Source organism: Cryptomeria japonica, chromosome 7 (genome assembly GCF_030272615.1).
Source record: "Cryptomeria japonica chromosome 7, Sugi_1.0, whole genome shotgun sequence".
NCBI classification, from domain to species: Eukaryota; Viridiplantae; Streptophyta; class Pinopsida; order Cupressales; family Cupressaceae; genus Cryptomeria; species Cryptomeria japonica.
In genome coordinates, this window is record NC_081411.1 from 456,269,112 (window position 1) to 456,288,584 (window position 19,473).

Consider the following 19,473-nt stretch of genomic DNA (forward strand, 5'->3'; position numbering starts at 1 on the left):
GGTTCTCCCATGATCCTCATGAGAGCCATTGGCAAACAGCCAAACGTATTTTAAGGTACGTTTGGGGCACTACACAGTTTGGCATTCACTATACTTCAGGATCCCCTCAAATTGTTGGCTTCACTGACTCAGATTGGGTTGGTGATGCTCAAGATCGGAAGTCTACTTCTGGCTTTGTCTTTTGCCTTGGTTCTAGTCCTATCACATGGTCTTGCAAGAAGCAGTCTGCTATTGCATTATCATCTACAGAGGCTGAGTACCGAGCAATGGTGTTAGCTAGTCAGGAGGTTTTATGGCTTCGACAGTTGATGACTGAGTTTGGGTTCCCTCCTGATAGTCCCACTATTCTTTGGTGTGACAGTCAGAGTGTCATTCACCTTTCTCGCAACCCAGTGGAGCACCAGAGGTCTAAACACATTGAGCTTCGCATGCACTTCATCAGACAATTGATTCAGGATGGCTTTCTCATCTTGGAGTACATTCCTACAGAGGAGCGGGTTGCTGACATCTTCACTAAACCTTTTGCATCTCCGCGCTATCTTCAGTGGCGCTCTATGCTTGGGGTGAAGGAAGTTGTCCTTGGGGGGTCTCATTGAGGCCTTCCTTCCTTCATGTTTTTTTTGCATGCTTTTCCCATCTCTTTTTGGAGTAGAGTTTTTTCCCATGTGGTTTTCTCTATTTCTCCGTTTCATAGAGATTTGGTTGTGATTGGGTACCTCATCAAGCCTTGTTGCCGGGACCCAAATTTTTTCCCTTCTTCTTGTAGTTGCATTTTTCTTTCCTGCATTTAGTTTTTTAGCTACTCCCTAAGTTCATCTTGTATTAGCTAATAATTATTTATTTAATTATTAGTCTATTATACTCTACGCTTAAGCTAAACTTAGGCATTTAATAATATTGTAGGTATTAATATTCTAATTATTAAATACTCTTTATCCCTTTAGGGTTTCTTTAGGGTTTCATGTTCTCCTTTCATAAGGATTGTATTGTAATTTTCTTTTTCATTCCCTCTCTGAATGATAATATTTTTCTTCAGAGCCTTTATTGTGGTTTGTCTCCAATCTTTGTTGATTCAAGTAGCATCGATCAGATAAAACCGTATACCTATCTATTTACATCAAATGAAGAAAGACGGTAATGCAAATATATATTTCATTTGAATGATTTATATATCGAACCTCTTCATTATCGAATTGCAATTAAATACATGTCCAAAACATTACCGATATATAATCGGGTTATATTAGAATTGACCCGAATTAGTTATCGGGCTTGTTTGCTTTGATACCGATTCATTATCGGGTGTGTTTATATCGATCTGTTATCATTTACAATAGCACCTATTAGTTATCATAGACACCGAGTGGATCGGTTGACATTTGGAAGAGTCACGACCAAGTGACATCTTGGTCGGAAATGTCTATTATTGGGTGTGTTTATATCGATCTGTTATCATTTACAATGGTACCGAGTAGTTATCATAGACACCGATTGGATCGGTTGACATTTGGAAGAGTCACGACCAAGTGACACCTTGATCGTGACTACCTTACTATATATGCATCATTCAAAAGAAAGGGGATGACATTGAAATCGATATATGTTCATCCTCCATACCTGCAGCAAAAGAAAGATCTTCAATATTATTACTATTCTTGTTACAATATTGAAGACAACAATATTATTGTCATAGTCATAATATCAAACTCTTAAATACACCGTCTTGCATATAACTTGTTCATTAAATTGGAAATTGCAATAACATTTACAATCTTCTCTTATGACAGGTATTTTGCTTGCAGATGCTCTTGAGATCTCAGAAGTTGTACTTTCTCAACTTCTTCAGTTTATCATGCAAATACATAAGTTTAGGTAGGTTTTAACCATAAATAATCCATCTCAACATACTTATGACTTAAACTAAATTGATTAGGAGACAAACTATCTTAACATGAAACCAATCAGTGATAACAGAGAAACATAAGCTTCTTTCTAATATTAATTTAAGGATTCTATCTGATCTATATTCTAATATTTATTATTAATATACATATCTTTATATATATTTATATACATTATTTATTCTCAGATATTATCATTATATATTACTGCAGACGCAGTTCTTACAAAACATTATAATAATTATTATTTTATTCTTATTATTATAATTATATTATTATTGTTATCTAAATTTATATCCCTATTAAATTCTGCATAAGAATGTTATCGGGCTTCATATATTAAGCATGCATATTAAGCACATCCCATGCATACCATCAAGAACACAGATGTTACTGCCTGTAACTCAATAACAGTTTTGTTCTAGTCTGATCAATGGTCCATTCGATGGTTGTAGATGATATAAGATGATATAACTTTTCCCTCTTCAATAACGGAATGGTAGATTGGATATGAGCTTTAAAGGAATCGATATATCTATTTCAATACGTGGAGCCAAAATATTTAGATCAATATATATACTGCTTTCTTAATTAATAATGTGGAGATTGAAGTTCTGTTCTTTTAAAAATGCTTATCATTTCTTATTCCCTATTTTCAATTTTTTTTCATTTTATCTTATATCTACATCTTTCAAATGGAGAGACATGTATCTTCGAGGATGATGTCCTTCCACATGATTGTAACTTCTCTTTCCTTAATCGCACCCTTTGATATATTTCCTGTTTGTTTATATTAACATATTGATCATTGTCTAGAATGATTTCTTGTAATCGGTGGTCATCTTAAACATAGAGTCTACTCAGCACTAGTTAACAATAGATCGCCTTGTATTTTTTACAACATAACCCACCTAAGGTATTCGCTACTTTTGATTGAATCCCCCACTTTGAATGATCAGCCTATTAGTCCGTATATCTGTTTGCCATCTTAATCATTCCATGGTGAAGTCTAAAGAGATCGCTGATCACTCTGCACTGTCAGCCATTAATAACCATCCCTGATAACTGCGTAGTGATACATATTATGTATCCTTCTGAAGAGTTGGGACCTTTAGAAGATCGGGGCCCATTACTGTTTTATATTAATATTAATTTATTTCATTAAAAAATATCATTCATTAATAAATATTAATCAATTAATAATAATTTCAGATAATAATAAATAAATGAATATTAATTAATTAATAATAATATTAATCAATTAATAATAGTTTCAGATATTAATAAATTAATAATAATATTAAATAAACATTTATTAATTAATAATAACTGTTACATTTATTTCATATTCAAATTAAATATATTAAATCAATAATAAATAAACATTCATTAATTAATGATTTAATTGCTACATTTGGGTTATATTCATTGATAAACGAAAAATACGATGATCAAGGACAGGGCATGACAATATACATGGTTGTATTCAATTGAAAACACAAAACAAAAACAAAAAAAACAAGGCAGAACAGGGCTGCATATTACACAATGCCAATATAATCTACACAATCAGCTACACCTATGTCCTCCATGGTTGCTATTGGTAGTGGTGATATTTCTACGAGAGCAAGGAGAAAGACTAGTGTTAGTAAGAATTCATGGACATTTACAAATATGATCAATATGCAAACACAAGATGTGGCAAAGTCTTCACTGCCAAATTTTTCTATGCCTACGCCATCCTATTTCATGTAGCATGTTCTCATTCAACCTAATGTTCAAAGATGTAACTTTTGTTAGTCCCTCATCATCCCTCCTAGAGAACATAAAATATGCAAAAGCCTTCTTGGTAAAGAATTTTCTACACTAAGTTTGATGATGAAAGCCATGTGCAACTAGCTCTTATTCTCTTAGAGCTATTGATTGTTCAAGGAATCACAAGGACATGGACTTCCAATTTCATATTTTGAAAGAGGCCATAAAGGAGGATGGGGTCTCCAATGTTGTACATGTCGTCACTGATTCAGCACATGTGCACAAATTAGTTGGCATGATGGTGGAGGGTGCTTACAAGCACATCTTTTGGACCCTATGTGTTCATGCATTGAACAATGCATTAAAAAACATAGGGAAGATAGATTGGGTACAGCAATTGGTGGCAAAAGCTAGAGATATCCAAATCTTCGTTTGCAACCACCACATCTCACTTGCTCTCTTCAGAAAGTTTTTGAAGAAGGGATTCCACAAACTTGTGGAGACTAGGCATGCCAATTATTTCATTTTGTTAGAGAGGATGCTTGAGGTCCAAAAGGCTCTACAATTGATGGTGGTTAATTTAGAGTAGAGTAGATGGCCTACTAGAAACACTGCTGAAAGAAAAACTTTCAAACAAAAGATCCTAGATGACAACTAGTGGTCCACTATGAAGAAATTGTTGATTTTATTTATAAATCAATTGCTTCTTTTATTATTAAGTTTCTAATTTTCTAACTTGTCTTTTTTGAATATTTTGTTTGCAAATATGTTTCCTCTTTCAACTCAACTTATCTATTGTAGATGCCATTGCATATGCTAATAAAAATTCTCCTAAGCTTTAAAATAATTATGAGACATTTGAGTGCATGCTTAGGTACATGAAGCAAACAATTTGCAACACAGATCCTAATTTGGGATTATATGAGCAACATATCAAGCCCATAACAACTAACAAGTTGCAAAGGGGTCAAACACCTCATTCACAAGTCGCAAGGTATGCAATCCTACACATCAACTTACTCCTGCAATGCACAGTTTCATTCCCAAGGGCTTGGATTCGACCTATAGAAGATTTTAGGACTGTAAAATCAAAGGCATTTATCAGACTACAAGCATCAATTTTCTTTTCAGAAGTGACCAATTCTGTGAGGCAACAGAATTCATTCTTCATCATAATTCCCCAGACTAAGGATCTTATCCCTTATTTAATTTCAGAATATTCATTTATTGCAATTATCAAATCCCAGCTGATGTAATCTAGATTAGTTGTGATCAATTATTTGGTTTGATTTAGTAAACCTAGATTTAAGTAGAAGGCATTTTATTTCCATACAGTATTATATCTGATGTACATTCCAGGCCCATTGATCTATTTTTGTTCATTTGTGTAATTAATATACTTTGTTTCTTTCTCAGGTACCTTTTACAAAAAACAAATAGTGAATGAAAAAATGTACCCTGAGAGAAAATGGCCTTCTTTGAGCTCTATAACTGTTTCTATATTGGATATATATACTGAAAATAATGAGTCATATCAGAAAACAATTGTTATAGCTACATCAGAGAAGCCACAGTGTTGCAAGATGAAATGCCAATGTTTTTCTCCCTTCTTTAAGGGTTGCAGACAATTATTCTATCAGATCAATAACCTTATAACTCACAGTTCAATCAGTAGGTGAACATTGTCAGTATATACATGAAATGCTACTTTCCATGGTGAAGGTGCCATTACGGTCTGTTGAGTTTGTCATTTCTTTATGCTTTGAAGTATTTCACTCGATTCTGATCCCCTTGTACATTTCTTCTTATGTAGTAGAAAATTTCAAATACGTTTATTTTCAGTGTTACACGGCCATTGGGGACAGGGGGACGTAGGGATAGGTTTCAGGGACGGAGGGACAAAGGGCCTAAGTTTGGGGACGGTGGCAGGGCTGGGGGTGGCAAGGGGGTGATGCTGATACACATATAGTACTTGAAAAACCAGTTGTGCAAAGATGTATAAGAATTACATTTCAAATGAAACTATGGCAAATTAGTAAAATTATAAAAGAGAAAAAATTGCAAATACTAAATACGAAAATTTCTTGAATGCTAAATAAAATTTGATAAATGAAATTGTCAAATTGGAGATTTCTATTATATCGAAAATATCATATAGATGATTACATCATTACAATGAGTAGCACTAGCATTACAATTACTAGCATGATATCAAAATAAGGCTTAAGTACAAGTATCAAAATGTCAAAATGTAGTGAAGGGAGGCCTCTAATCATCTACAAAAATTCTCATCCCTGGAACTACTGGACTCCTCACGGGCAAGATCCCCCAAACAAACACCAACCAGCCCTGCATCTAAAGTGGTAGCATCCTCATCAACCTGTGATGGCTCCTCTGGCTCTACATCCCATCGTGCCTCTGGATTCTCTTTGTACACAAGTGTCTTGTAGTCAATGAGAAACCTGAAGGTAACTCTATTCCTCTCAAGAGAGTGGATGGAGCTATATGTAGACCAATTCCTCTCAGCAGCTGAAGAACTAGAAACCTGAGATAGCAAACAAATTGCTAGAGTGGTTGTCAAAGATTTCTGACCATGGGGATATGCAAACGAATTGTCATGGTCAGAAATCTTTGACTACCACTCTAACAATTTGTTTGCTATCCATCTTTGCCACGTCTGAATATCCTCTAAGAGTGGCAAATTTGGTCCACTCAATGTGAATAGTGTCGACATCTCTAGCATCATACATCTTATCAATGCACCTAAAGAACCCTACCTTCACCTCATCATCCTGAATCAGTGTAACTCTACCAGGCCTAGCCTTGTACCACTTAGGATTCAAGGCATAGGTAGCCATATGCAAGGGAGTGTTGAGCTTGTCCCATCTGCGCTGAATGATTGGCTAAATGTGCTCATTGTAGAATGTTAAAGTGTGGTCCTTCACTCGCAGAGCAACCCTCATCTGGTCAAGCATAGAATCGATGCACTCATACACCTATCCAAGGGTAGGTGCATCCCCATCCCCACATCTGATGACCTAGAAAACTGGAACAATGATGGAGACTTGTGTATTTTGCATTAGTCCAAAACACATCATTCTTCACTATCTCCTTCACCCTCCTCCCTTGCTCTGTCTTGGCCTCAGCTCACCTATTCCACTTTACTATCATAACCATGAGTTGCAATGCCTCTTGTAACTCAATTATTCTCTCCAAGAGAATGAAATAGGATGCATGTCTAGTCTCAACTAGTTTCAAGAACTCCTTCAAGAAGGTCCTGAAGAGTGCATGTGAGGTGTGATGGTTGTAGATAATCATTTGCACATCTCTCGCATCATTGACCACTTCTCTAATCCAGTCAATCTTCCCCATGTCCTTGAGTGCATTCTTCATGGCATGCACACAACATGAAGTCCACCAAATATGTTTGTAGGTTGCCTCAATAAGTTTCCTTACAACTCTACACACATGCTGCATCTGTCACTACTTGGACCACATTTTGTAGCCTAGCCTCCTCCATAGCCTCCTAGAGGACCTCAAATTGAAAATCAACATCCTTGTGATACCCTGTACAATCAACTACTTTGAGAAAGTATGGGTCCTCTACACACGTAACCATGATGTTGATGAGTGGACGATGGTTAATGGCTGTCCACCCATCCATAACTATGCTACATCCAGGCTCCACCCAACATGCCTTCATCTTTTCCATCAAAATATTGATCTTGGAATAGTTCTTATCCAAGATCGTGTTCCTCAATTTGATCTCACCTGGTGGCACATATCATGGTCCTCCCCTTTCCACCATCAATATCATCTCCTTATAATAAGGAGACCGAGCTACATGAAATGGGATTCCATTGGCAAAGAAGAACGTGCCAATGTCATCATCTATCTCATCCTTTAGTTGCACATTGAACAAATCCGCTATGGGGTTAGTTTGCAACTTGTGTTTCCTGGTCCCCTTAACCTCTCGTGATTGGGTGACAACACTAGAAGTGGACGAAGATCTTGACATCACTCCTCTCGTCTGCAATGTATGAGAAGTATGTTGCTGCCCCTACTAAAGTTGTGCCCTACCAGACAAAGTAGTAGGCATTACAACTGCACTATCATTAGGAATGCCCCAAAGCTTGTTGATCTCAATTCTATATTCAATGCTTTTAGGATCTTCCAAAAAAACGACATGGTTCCACACCTTTTCCTTGAAGAAAAAGGAAGTTTGTATTAACTCTAGTCATGCTGCCATAACATGTAAAACCACAAATGTTGCATTGCCACTTCCTTGTGCCACCACCTTGTTGATGTGTTTTTATGCACTATGCAACACTTAATAAAATACTAAGTATTCTATCCTCTCTTGAACAAAATCTCCTCTTATGCTAAACTTCGTTATCATAAGAGGTGACTCCAAGGTTTCGAATGTCAGGACTTGGCGTGCTCTTGGATAGACTCAGTGATTGTGGTGTGATTTTGTTGGACTCACGTTGAATCTTGAATGCTTGAATTTTGTTGGAACGTGGAAATTAAATCGATTTGAAAAAATAGCAAAAGGAGATTGAGTTGAGAAAGCTAATCTAATCCTAGGAATGTAAGAAATTATAGATGACTTAGTGAAATTTGACTAGACTTTGCTTTGCCATGCAAAGCAACGACTCTACAAAGTTTAGTGCGATCTCCTAAGGTAAACATTAGATGTTCAAATCACTGCCACAAACATAGACACCATCAAGATGATGCATATCAATGAAGAAGTAGCAATTGAAGTTGACTATGCAAGACACTTTACAATCAACGAAGTGTTAGTAGTATGGATGTACGAATTTCACCATTAATCATACACAATTCTTCCATTCATCTAAACAACAAGAAAAATAAACAAGAAGTAGAGACCATGCAAATTGTTGAATCAACACATGAAGTTCACCATATCTTCAATGAAATTTACATGCTTCTTGCAAAAATGTCTTGACAACGATCTCCCTTTTCACATACTCTACTCCAGCTATCTGCTTGTTACATGCTACTTCTACTAATGATCAACTATTAACCTTTACAAATGAAGTAGAGCCTTATATAGTGCTCTCATTACAATGAGTGGCTCAGATTGATTCACAATCAATGGTCAAGATTACAAGATAGAAACCCTAATTAGGGTTTGTTAAACCCATTACAAAGCATTTAATGCTTGACCAATGATAAAAGTACAAAAAATAGGACACATGTCCTTTAAATTTTCAACCAATAGATGACAAGAGTAGGTACATTGAAATTTTAATGAATCTAGATGACTTATCTTGGAATGATGTGTGTTGACATGTTTAAAAATCGCATTGCTGCAAACTCCATACGACCAACACAGAATAGAATAACCAGCTGAGCATCCTATCCTCTCTTGAGATAAGGAAATCCCTAATGCTATTTTCTGCGTTTTGATCAAAGGGGATAACCTCAAGGTTTCGTTTGTCAGGTCTTGACTACGGGATTACTCGGTAGTTTGATGTGTTTTTTGCTGGAAACACAAGGGGGACTTACGTTGGATGGGTAATTTATAGATAAGTTCCTTGGAACTTTTATAATCTTTCTATCAAATGATTTCGGTTAAGTTGATACTGTTTTAATGGGACTGCAGATTTTCTAGATAAAAAAAGGGGAAAAAGGAGGGAAGGATAGGGAGAGAGAGATACATGAAATGTAAATTTTAACTAAGATAGCAGTTTCATCAAACAGACGGAAGCCTCCAAATAAAAGGACTAAGCATTACCAGCTACTCAAGCAAAGTGTTTGCATAAATCTAGTGCGATCTTCAAAGGAAAATAAGATTTTTCATGTTATCACATACAACATCAGAACTTTTACATTCATAGTGAGTATTCAATAACCGAACTAAGCATGAAAGGTCCAGATTAACCATGCAGAGAGAAAGGCAATCAGCCGTTCCCCAATGGTGTGGACTGCGAGGATTCTATCAGATGTTTGCTTGAAAATGCTATGTAAAAGAAATAAACATAACTGAAAGATTTCTAAATTAAGTGAAGAAGGAGACCATGCACTCACAAGGAAACTTGAAAACAGTCTTAATCTTTGCATTAATTCCTATAAATTTCGCCAAAGCTTTTGCAACAATCCAAGAACTTCTTACAAAATAAGGGAAAACCAGTCCCTTAAATAGGCTTCAAAAAAGGATGAATGGCCCAAATTTAATCTAAACAAGTGGCCCAGATTCATCCATAAAGCATGGCTGCCCATACCCATAAATGGGATGCAAATATCAACAACCACCCCCAAAGGAGCAATAACTACCTAAAAAGGTAATTACAACAATTCCAAAAAATAATCCAAAAAGGTGCATTAATAAAGTTTTACATTTGTTGACCAAAAGTCAAATGTCACCTTTTGGTGCAAAAGTGCACTTTTAAGATTTAGAGAGAAAAAGGCAATTTTGATAAATCACTTTCTCTTTTCAGTCTCACACTCCTTTTCTAGAAATTGACCTTCGCCATGCAAATATTCCCGCCATAGATCACGACCTGCTGCCCGTTCCTCATGAACGTATTCCTGGAACCTGATGCATAATTTGAAAAGCAGATTGAATGGAGGCATGGGAGGATGGCGAATTTTGTATTGCATGCCTTCGAGATACTGGTCTACGTGCTTTAAACCGTCCTTCCAGCTGGAGCGATTACGCTCAAAGCATAATATCTCTGAATGGAACTGACCAACAAAACTCAAGTCCTTAGCGAAATAGGTAATCCTATCCGTTTCAAATCTTTCTTCCCAGTCCGGCTGGATTGCATCATCGGACAAGTGGTTTATCCATCCCAAAACCATTGATCGGAGGATTGTCTTACCTAGTTCTTGCATGTTTCCCAGAATCACCTCACATGCGTCATTCTCTTTGTCAATAATTTATTTGGTGTCGTTTTTCATGGTGATAGTCCAGTACCATTCCTTAAGAGTACTGATGCTATGAGGATCTAGGATGGTGGACAATGTAGGAATCTGCGCGTGTGTCCAGAAAAGAGCTCTCATGAGGGGAAGGGTAGTGGCAGCCACTTCGTGCATGTGGAGGGATTCCCTCTTTACCTCTAATAACTTGACTAGAGTGAGTTCTCGATGGCGGGCCATCTCTTTTACTTCCTCAAGGATTCGCTCTCCCCTTTTCTTGATGTCTTGTATCCATTCCCTGACGGCCCTTGCGGTGTCCCGTACTCCTTCAAATTCTGTTGTGGTCCTTTGCGCCAATGCCGTCGGGGGAATATGGGGTTCGGAGGCATTGTGTAGTGGCCTTAGGAGCTGATCGATGTATCCCTCGGCTTGCTCAGCACGAGCCCGATACATGTCCTTTTCAGTTGTTATCTCTTCGAGCTGCCTGAGTATATTCTACAGTGAATCCTTGAATTTTTCTTTTTCTTGCTCCTTAGTGGCTCGTCCAATGGGGACAGTTGTGATGCTATAATCTGCCAGTGTAATCTGATCTGCTAGCTTGTCTACAGGCGGGGTGGCAATGTGAAGAGTGCGGTTCCTTTGCTCGTCTTTGGTCACTCTAGAATATGCCTTGGGCTTTTTCTTCCCCTTAGCTTTTGCTTGGTCTATGCGCGAGAAGATATCCTCTAGATCAATAGGTGGTTTGGTGGCGGCTTTGCGCTGGGCTCTGGCAATCAACCATTCTTGAGGCACTGTCTGAGCTGATAACAAGGTTAAGTCTGCATTCTGTTCTTTGACGTTTTCAGCCGACTCATCACAGATTCGCAACTGCTCTGCTACCGGAGGAGTGGAAGAGGTGCAAAGTTCTTTGCTTGCAGCTGAATTTTCTCCTATTTCACTGAACAACTGTCTGGCATCTTCATGTGATGGTTGTTCTTCAGTCCTTTCGAGCTCATGAGTCTCATCTATCCTTTGCTCTCCTTCGACGGTAGAGTCATCTTTGGCTGTATTGTGGAGCAGCAACTCATGGCGGCTCTGTTGAGTGGGTTCATGCACTTTGACCCCCTGGGTGGATGGAATCTCTCCTTCCTCTATTTGGTTGTCCAGTTCGGTCGATTCAAGGGCTCTTAGCTCAGCTTCTAACATGTCAGGCGCAGGAGGATCATCAGTTCCAAATGCATCAATGTCACTTTGAGAAGGCGGAGCAGGTATATAATCTAATTCCACTACATCGTCGGACGAACTGGGGTCCTTTGAGGATGACGTGACCTCTAGTCTCCTTATAGGAATCTTCTCCCTTCTTGTTCTTTTGGATGTCCGAGTCCCTCTGCAAGCCTTAGCCTTCTTTCTCTTCTCAGGTTTCTCAATTTCTTCCCTGGGTGGACTGGACGTTCCCTCATCTTCGGAGGACTGAGAATCAAGGCTACCCATTAGGTGGTAGGTGAATTGGACTCCTTCGTGTATTAGCCTCTCAATCTGCTGATGTAACCATTGATCTGTGTACCTTGCTGGGGCTGCCATGACTGCCTCGAAATCAGTGATCGGGTCCTGGGACCAATCAACGCCTGGCAAGAGATGCCTTACTGCTTCAAACTCTCGAACCTGGAGGCAATTCCCTGAATCTGTGAGCTGATCTGGAACCCGACGGTATTCAAAGAGTCGCATTTGCTGCACACTCAGTCTAGAATATTCCCACCTCCGGACCTCGTAGTCATCAGAGGAATTCTTCCAATAGTCTTCAACTGATTCCTTTGCCCTGTACCGCCTGCCATAGGCTCTCTTCGCCAGATTATCATGATCGAAGTATTTTCTCGGAAAATGGTCCTGTAGACCATAAGAGGCCAGCTCTGCGAGGGATTCCTCTGCTAGGTTAGGGGTCTTCAGGTGGACATCATGGTTGCCTATGATCATGGGGAATGTGAATCCAGCCTGCTTGCTTTCTCTGAGTAAGATGTCGACCGGACGTGACTGCCTTGCAACCTCCATAAGAATTATTTTGTCAGTTGGGTACCGTGGAAGTCGGAGAGGGGCACCATCAAAGCCCACTATTCGGATATAGGAGAACCTTGGGAACTGAACAAACCAGGCTCCATACCTCTATACCAGAATAGTAGCTTGCTCTAAGAGCCTTATGTGTAATCCTCCCTACATTAGCCTGGCCAGGCGCATTGTGAAGGCGTCATTGACGCGCTCATATTGGCCAACTGCATAAGCTGGGCTACTCTTTTCCCTCTGGGCAATATCTTGGTAGTGCAGTTGCGGGTAACAATCATAGACCTTTACCTGACCAAGCCCATTCCCGATTTCACCTTTCATTATCAAACCTGGCAGCGGCTGGTTCTTGGCGAACATGTAGACCAAGTAAGAGGTCATAGTGAAGTATTTCTTCGTTTCAAGCTCTATCAGTTGGGTGTGGATGTTGTCGCTTATGATCTGGGCCCAGTCGAATTTAGACTTCCCAGCGAAGACTTGCTCTATGAAATAGAACATCCACTCTTCAAAGTAGTTGGATTTAGGAAGTCCCATAACTTGGCTGAGTAATGTGACCATATCCCCATGTTCATTATGAAAATCACTTCTTGGGGTCTTTTTCACAATTCTGGCGCTTGGAAGCCTTTTCTCCTTGTACCACTCTTCGTTGATCAGTGCTTTGCATCGGGCCGGATTCATATCATATGCCCCTTGTGCTTCATCTATAGTTGTGGTTGTGGGATTGTTTGGGAAAGGAATGTCGAATGCGTCGCCGATAGCCTCAGGAGTGAAGTTGGCGATGGTCATGTTCTCAAGGAGCACCAATCTGGAATTTGGCTGATAGTGTCGGGCGGCCTCTACCACTAACTCATAGTTCTGTACTGCTAGAGGAAATCCTGCCGCTTGGGCGATGCCACTTTCCACCATCTATCTAGGCTTGCCATATGCGTTAGGGGAGAAGACCCGATTCCTGAAGTCTTGAATGTCAATATGGCCAAGGTCAGTATCACCGACATTGTCCCAAACGCTCTGCACTTTTGACTCCCTCAATCCTCCTCTCTGATATTGATACTTCATCCTTTCAACCTTGCGCAAGATATCTGATTTGGATGCTCACGATGTCTCGGCTGCAGCAGGCGTCTTTGATGATTCTACCGCCGATTTAGGCATTTATCCTGCACAGCCGGACGCAGATTACGAGGTGATACAAAAGAAGTAAGGCGGGTTAGATAGAGAATACTCCAGCATGCCAGGATTAATTCAAAATTTAGATTGGACATGGAGCGACATTTCTAGCTAAAAGCTTGATTGATTTTAACCACAGCATTCATAAAGCTTTTAATCACGAACTTATACTTAAGCATTTTCTGGATTAATTTCTTAACCGGGACAAAGCTCGAAAAATTTTCCTAAGTTTGAAAATGCAATTTCTGGTTAAACCTTAGGAGTGAATTCTAAGTTTAGACTGCTTTGAACAACGTTTTACAAGCGAAAGAGATGCAGATTTCGAAAATTTAAGCATTTTAATCAGATTTCGCACATACGTCTGTTTGATTTATAAGCATTTCAGATGATCACAAGAGACAAAGCGTACTTACCTGATGAGAACGGATAGCGAGGAATTGCCCGACCTTGCTGCACGAAGACGAATGGACAATTCTGTAGAGTTTTTGAATTCCAACGGTTATCTCCTTAATTCAAATTTTCGCGGTTGTTGGATGGAAAGGAACTTATCATTTATAAACGGTTTTTTACCTTGGGTAATTGGAAATCTAAACTTGAATGATTTGGAATAGTTTATGCAGCATTTTACCTTGAATATGAATTGCGCGAAATTGGCTCTCTCTCCCTTTCAAAATTGGACGTGATCTTTCCTTAAATGAAATGCGGCAGCATGGAGGGGGGGTTTTACAAATTTTGAATTTCTATATCTTGGCCTCTGTTTTCAGTGATTTTCGGAGAAGTAGAGGACCTTAGAATTTCAAACACGTTTTACCTTTCAACTTCGGACCCTTTGGCGAATATGGAGGCCCCTCAAAACTTTAAACTTTGTTTTATCTAACCCTAAGGGCGGACTTCGGACCATAAACTCCCCTCGGAATTCCGCGATTTTTAACGCTTCTTTGCGATTTTCAAATGACTTCAGACCATTTATGCCCCTTTGGGATTTCGCGATTTTTTAACACTTCTGGCGAATTTCGGAGCGCTTGGGGTTTTTGCAAACTGGAGATATTTCGGGGCATTTAACACCTTTTGCAATATTCAAAAACTTCGGACCCTAGGCCCATTTTCGAAAGTTTTCGCATCTTCAAACTTCGGAGCTTCAAGGCATTTTGCGATTTTGGCGATTTCCAGAGCTTAACGCCTTGCCAAAAAACTTCGGACCTTTCGTATGATTCTGCAAATTTCGGAGCATTAAGCGTTTTTGCAAGTTAGAAAAGTTTTCGGACCTTAATGCCTTTTGTAAAAAACTTCGAACCTTTAAACGCGTTTTGCAAATTTCGGATGTTTGGTGTTTTGGCAAACTGGAGATTTTCAGACCTAAACCCACCGTTTGCAAATTTCAGAGTGTTTGAACTTTTTTGCAACTTTATCAAAATTTCGAATTTCGAATTTCGGCCCCAAGGTCCGAAATTGGGAAACTTAAGTGATTTTCGGACTATTGGGGTCCTTTTGCAACATTTTACATTTTCCAGTTTTTGCCCCAGGGTCCGAAATTGGGCATTTTAAGTGAAATTCGGACCTAAAGGGTCTTTTCACAACATTTCAACATTTTTTCGGACCATGTAGGAAACTTTGAGTTTTGAAATTTTCACCCCAGGGTCCGAAATTCGGCCCCCTGGGCGATTTTAGCAATTTTTCAACCTTGTGAAATTTTAACATTTTGGGCCTCTGGGTCCGAAATTGGGAACTTGAGGCAATTTTGCGGACTTAAGCAAAATTTCGAACTTTAGACCAGTTTTCGCCAAATTCTACAAATTTGGATTTCGGAGGCTTCGGAATTCTAAGGCATTTGGGCAAGTTTCGCAACCTCGGCATTTTGGCCAGGGAATTCGCTCCTTCACCAGCAGGCGAAAATCATCCTTTATTCAAATTTTACAAACATCGCGGAGACAAACCTTATGCAATCTACTTCATAGCTCTTGTGCAAAAAATGATAACTTTGGGTTCTTGTGCGACCTTTAGACGCACTGCTCTTGCTTGGCGGGCTTCGCCGATTTTTATCACCTTACGCCTATCCAAGGCGATTTTCAAGATTTGAACAAACTCTTGGCATTCGTGCCCGAGGGCTAGACTAGCCTGATGGATTCATGGGCTCTTTTCTTTGACATCATCACTTCACGAACCAATCGCGGACTCACTTGAAAAGACGTGAGACACTGCGCGAAACTCAACAGGGCGAGGACGAAAGGCTCAAAAAAATAGGAAGGGGGACCCTGTCGGCAACAGGGAGCGTGTGCAACGCACAACAATGTGTAAAGATGAGTTGGTGATGATCAGGCGCCACCTCAGCTAGCTAATCCTTGTAACTCATTACAAAGGTAAGTGAATCAAGCATATCTCTTGATACTCAACATTTTCAGGTGCTTGAAGTGATGATGGTGGGAGATATTCCCAAATTGCATTGTCCTTGCTGATCGATCTTTCTAACTTTGATTAACTCTTCGAACTATCTCTTGCCTTGATCACCTTTGCATCCTCTTCCTCTTTGTGTGTTGGGAAATCTCTTGATGTACAGGCATTGATTCTTGGATTTTTGGAGGAAATTCAAGAAAGTGAAAATTTTCTTCTTTCAGCACATTTCACTCTCATGCTTATTCTTTGTTGTCTTTCCCTATGATAAAAGTTCTCTACTCTTTTCATGAAGTTCTTTCCTTGAATGTTGTTGACGAATCATCCATAAGTCAAATTCTTCCCTTGCACTAATAAGTTCTTTGTGTTTAATTCGTCAAGCCTTGAGGATGCTGATGATGATCCTATCCTTGTGTTGCCCTTGTTACTTGCTCGTCGTCTACGCCTTGATTCACCCTATTGCATGCAAGTGCGATCTTCCTTCCATGCCCTGAAGTCTTGACTTTTTCACATTCCTTTGTACGTTCATCCCACTTGCATCAAACTTGGAAACAAACATAATTTGAATTAAAACATTGTATAAAGTACTACTATCAATTCACAAATCAAGCTTTCCACAACCCTTCCTAAATGTGGAAATGAATTTTCTGATCCTGGAAACATCTAATTTTATGTTTCATTTCCCTTCTTTTGACTAAATTCTCATCAATTTGAGTATGATTGTGTAACATTTTCAGGCCTAATACATGTCTGATCTGGTTGCTTATAGTTTGGCTTGATTTTACAAGTCTGATTCTTCCCTATTCTTGCTCTTAGCCATGGATTTAGGAGTAACTTCAAGAAGTTTGGGCTTTTGGAGCCTCATTGACAATCAGTATAGGTAGGTTGGACATTTGATAGGGCACTAACAATGTCAATGAGCAAGTCAGACTTTTAGAGGGGCATTGACAATGGCAGGTCAGAGATCCAAGGGGTCACAGGCTGAGATGTCAAGCAGGTCGGAGATTTGGTAGGGCACTAACTGAGATAGTTCGGACTTTTAACAAGGCACTGACTAACATCAAAAGGAGATCAAACATTTGGATAGGCATTGACAATGATAGTTCGGGGATTTCATGGATCATTGACAGTAAGTGCAAGCTGATCGGGTTTTGGAGGTAGCATTGACAATGGCAGGTCGAACTTTTAAGACCCCACTGACCGAAAATTGTCGACCTTTTGATAGATCATTGACAAGAAGTGGTTCAACCCTTAATAAAGCTTCTAGCCTCCATTATGTTCATGCCTTCAAACTTCTTTAGTAATCCTTCTTGATCTCTCTTTTTCAATGAATTCATCTCACTTAACACATTAAACTCATCTTTTCCTTCATCTTTGACATAATCATTGCCTTAGACATTTTCATCTAAGCTTGGGTGGAGTTCTTAGCACGCATTGACAATGCCTTAAGGAGGTCGTGGATTTGAGAGGGCACTAACTGAGCAAGGTCAGGGTTTTGACCCTTGACTAACTATAAGCAAAGATGTTAGCTATGCTTGCTCAATTACCTCATTCTCATCAAACATCAAGCACTTACCTTTTGCTAAGCACAAAAAAGGCATCTCATCATAGATCAGACTTTCAAAGGGTCACTGATTGAGAAAAGAAGAGATCAGACTTTTCCCACTCCACTGACTAGAAAAGTTCAGACTTTGGAGGGGGCACTAACTGAGAGCTAAGGCGAGGGTTTGGGGGGGTCACTAACTGTGACTCAACCTTGTCAAAAATGTGAGTAGTATCACTCACCTTGCTAACTCAGAGGGTCCTTCGTCGTTATCAAAGCCTTCTCATGCATTCTAGGGCTTCATCTTGCATCTATCATCTCGATATCTGATGATGATGATCAAATGAAATGATCATCATATTGTTCATTGCCAAGCCCTGAGAGCTACCTAACCTCAATTTCATCCAAAGAGATAGACATAACTTGATCCCTTCTTGACAACCTAGGGCATCACACCTCCTACAAGTGAAAGGTTAATAGCTAAAGACACTACAACTAGCCTAGAAAGTAGAAAAAGTGGGGGTCCCCATTTGCAATGGGGCGATGTGTGAAAATGTCACAACACACCAATCCCTGATGTGCCTGCTATTTTTTATGCAAACTATTTGAGAGGATATCTAGGATCATAAGGACTCTTAGCATACTATGTCAATAGCTCAAAAGGGCAATCTATACTAGTTGTTGCACTTGCCATGGAGCTAGATTGAGCTCCTGGGTCAGCTCCATGGTCACCCCTCTTAGCCTCAAGTTCATATTTTGAATCATTTCCACTATGAGAATGAATTTCTATCTCATCCTCACTCATGTCATGAGAGCTCATTGTGATAGTGACTCTGCATTTCACAAAATCAAAATCAAAATAAATTCAATAAGCATGTAGTTTCAGCCTTGAAAACAAAATTTAAATTTTTAAAATTTATGTTGAATCTTGAGGGCAAAATGATGAATGATGATTCATTCATCATTTTTCCCTCAAGATTCAACATCAAATTTGATTTTGAAAATGAAACAAAAAAAAAACAACAAAAAAAAATTGAAAATCAGAAAATGAAACAAACAAAAACAAGAAATAACCTACCTTGTGCTTGAAAAATCTATCCAAAATGCTGTAGAATCCTCCTCTTCTTCTTGCTCCTTGTCACTCCCCTTACACTTGCACTCACTCAACCTTTTAGTTTTCACTCCTTCAATCACTCTAAACTGAGTTTTCTCTCCTCTTCACCTAGGTGGTAAAAAAAATCAGAAATACAAATGTGAGTAAAATCAGAGATTCTAGGGGGTTTTGTAATGCATAGGGGGCATGGATGGGGCCCACATCCAATTAGGGTTGCCCACAAACCTGAAAAAAACATAAAAAATAAGAAATTTATTTGTTTTTGTGCGTTTTTTGACGTTGGGCGACAAGAAACGACGAGGCGGATCCGAGGCATCTTAGGGACACCTAAACGCCTCACCGTCTCTGACGTTTCGGGCGATGCACCAGCGGTGGTGGTGGGACGACAAGAGACGTCACGTCCCCGTCCCCATTTCTTGGAGACGTCCCCGTCTCCGAAACGTGGGGCTCAAGGGGGGGAAATGCGTTCCCGTGGTTCACTATTTATTTTCTAAATCTGTCCATTATGTGAGTGTGCATTAACTATTTTTAAAGTACATGCAGTTTGCATGTTTTATATGTCTTCTTAATAAATCTGAAGGTACTTATAAGGTACAAATCTGAAGGGACTTAACTTGATCATTCTTCTCCACAATCGAACCAATTTGCACATAGGGGATGTCCTTAGATGTCAATGTACTAGAGAGTAA

General features: G+C 39.3%; 1 protein-coding gene across 2 annotated transcripts in view; it reads right to left on the bottom strand.

Moving 5' to 3' along the window:
* Positions 1–19,473, bottom strand: part of LOC131065707 (exonuclease V, chloroplastic) — a 146,088-nt gene that overhangs the window by 22,252 nt on the left and 104,363 nt on the right. The window lies entirely within an intron of this gene.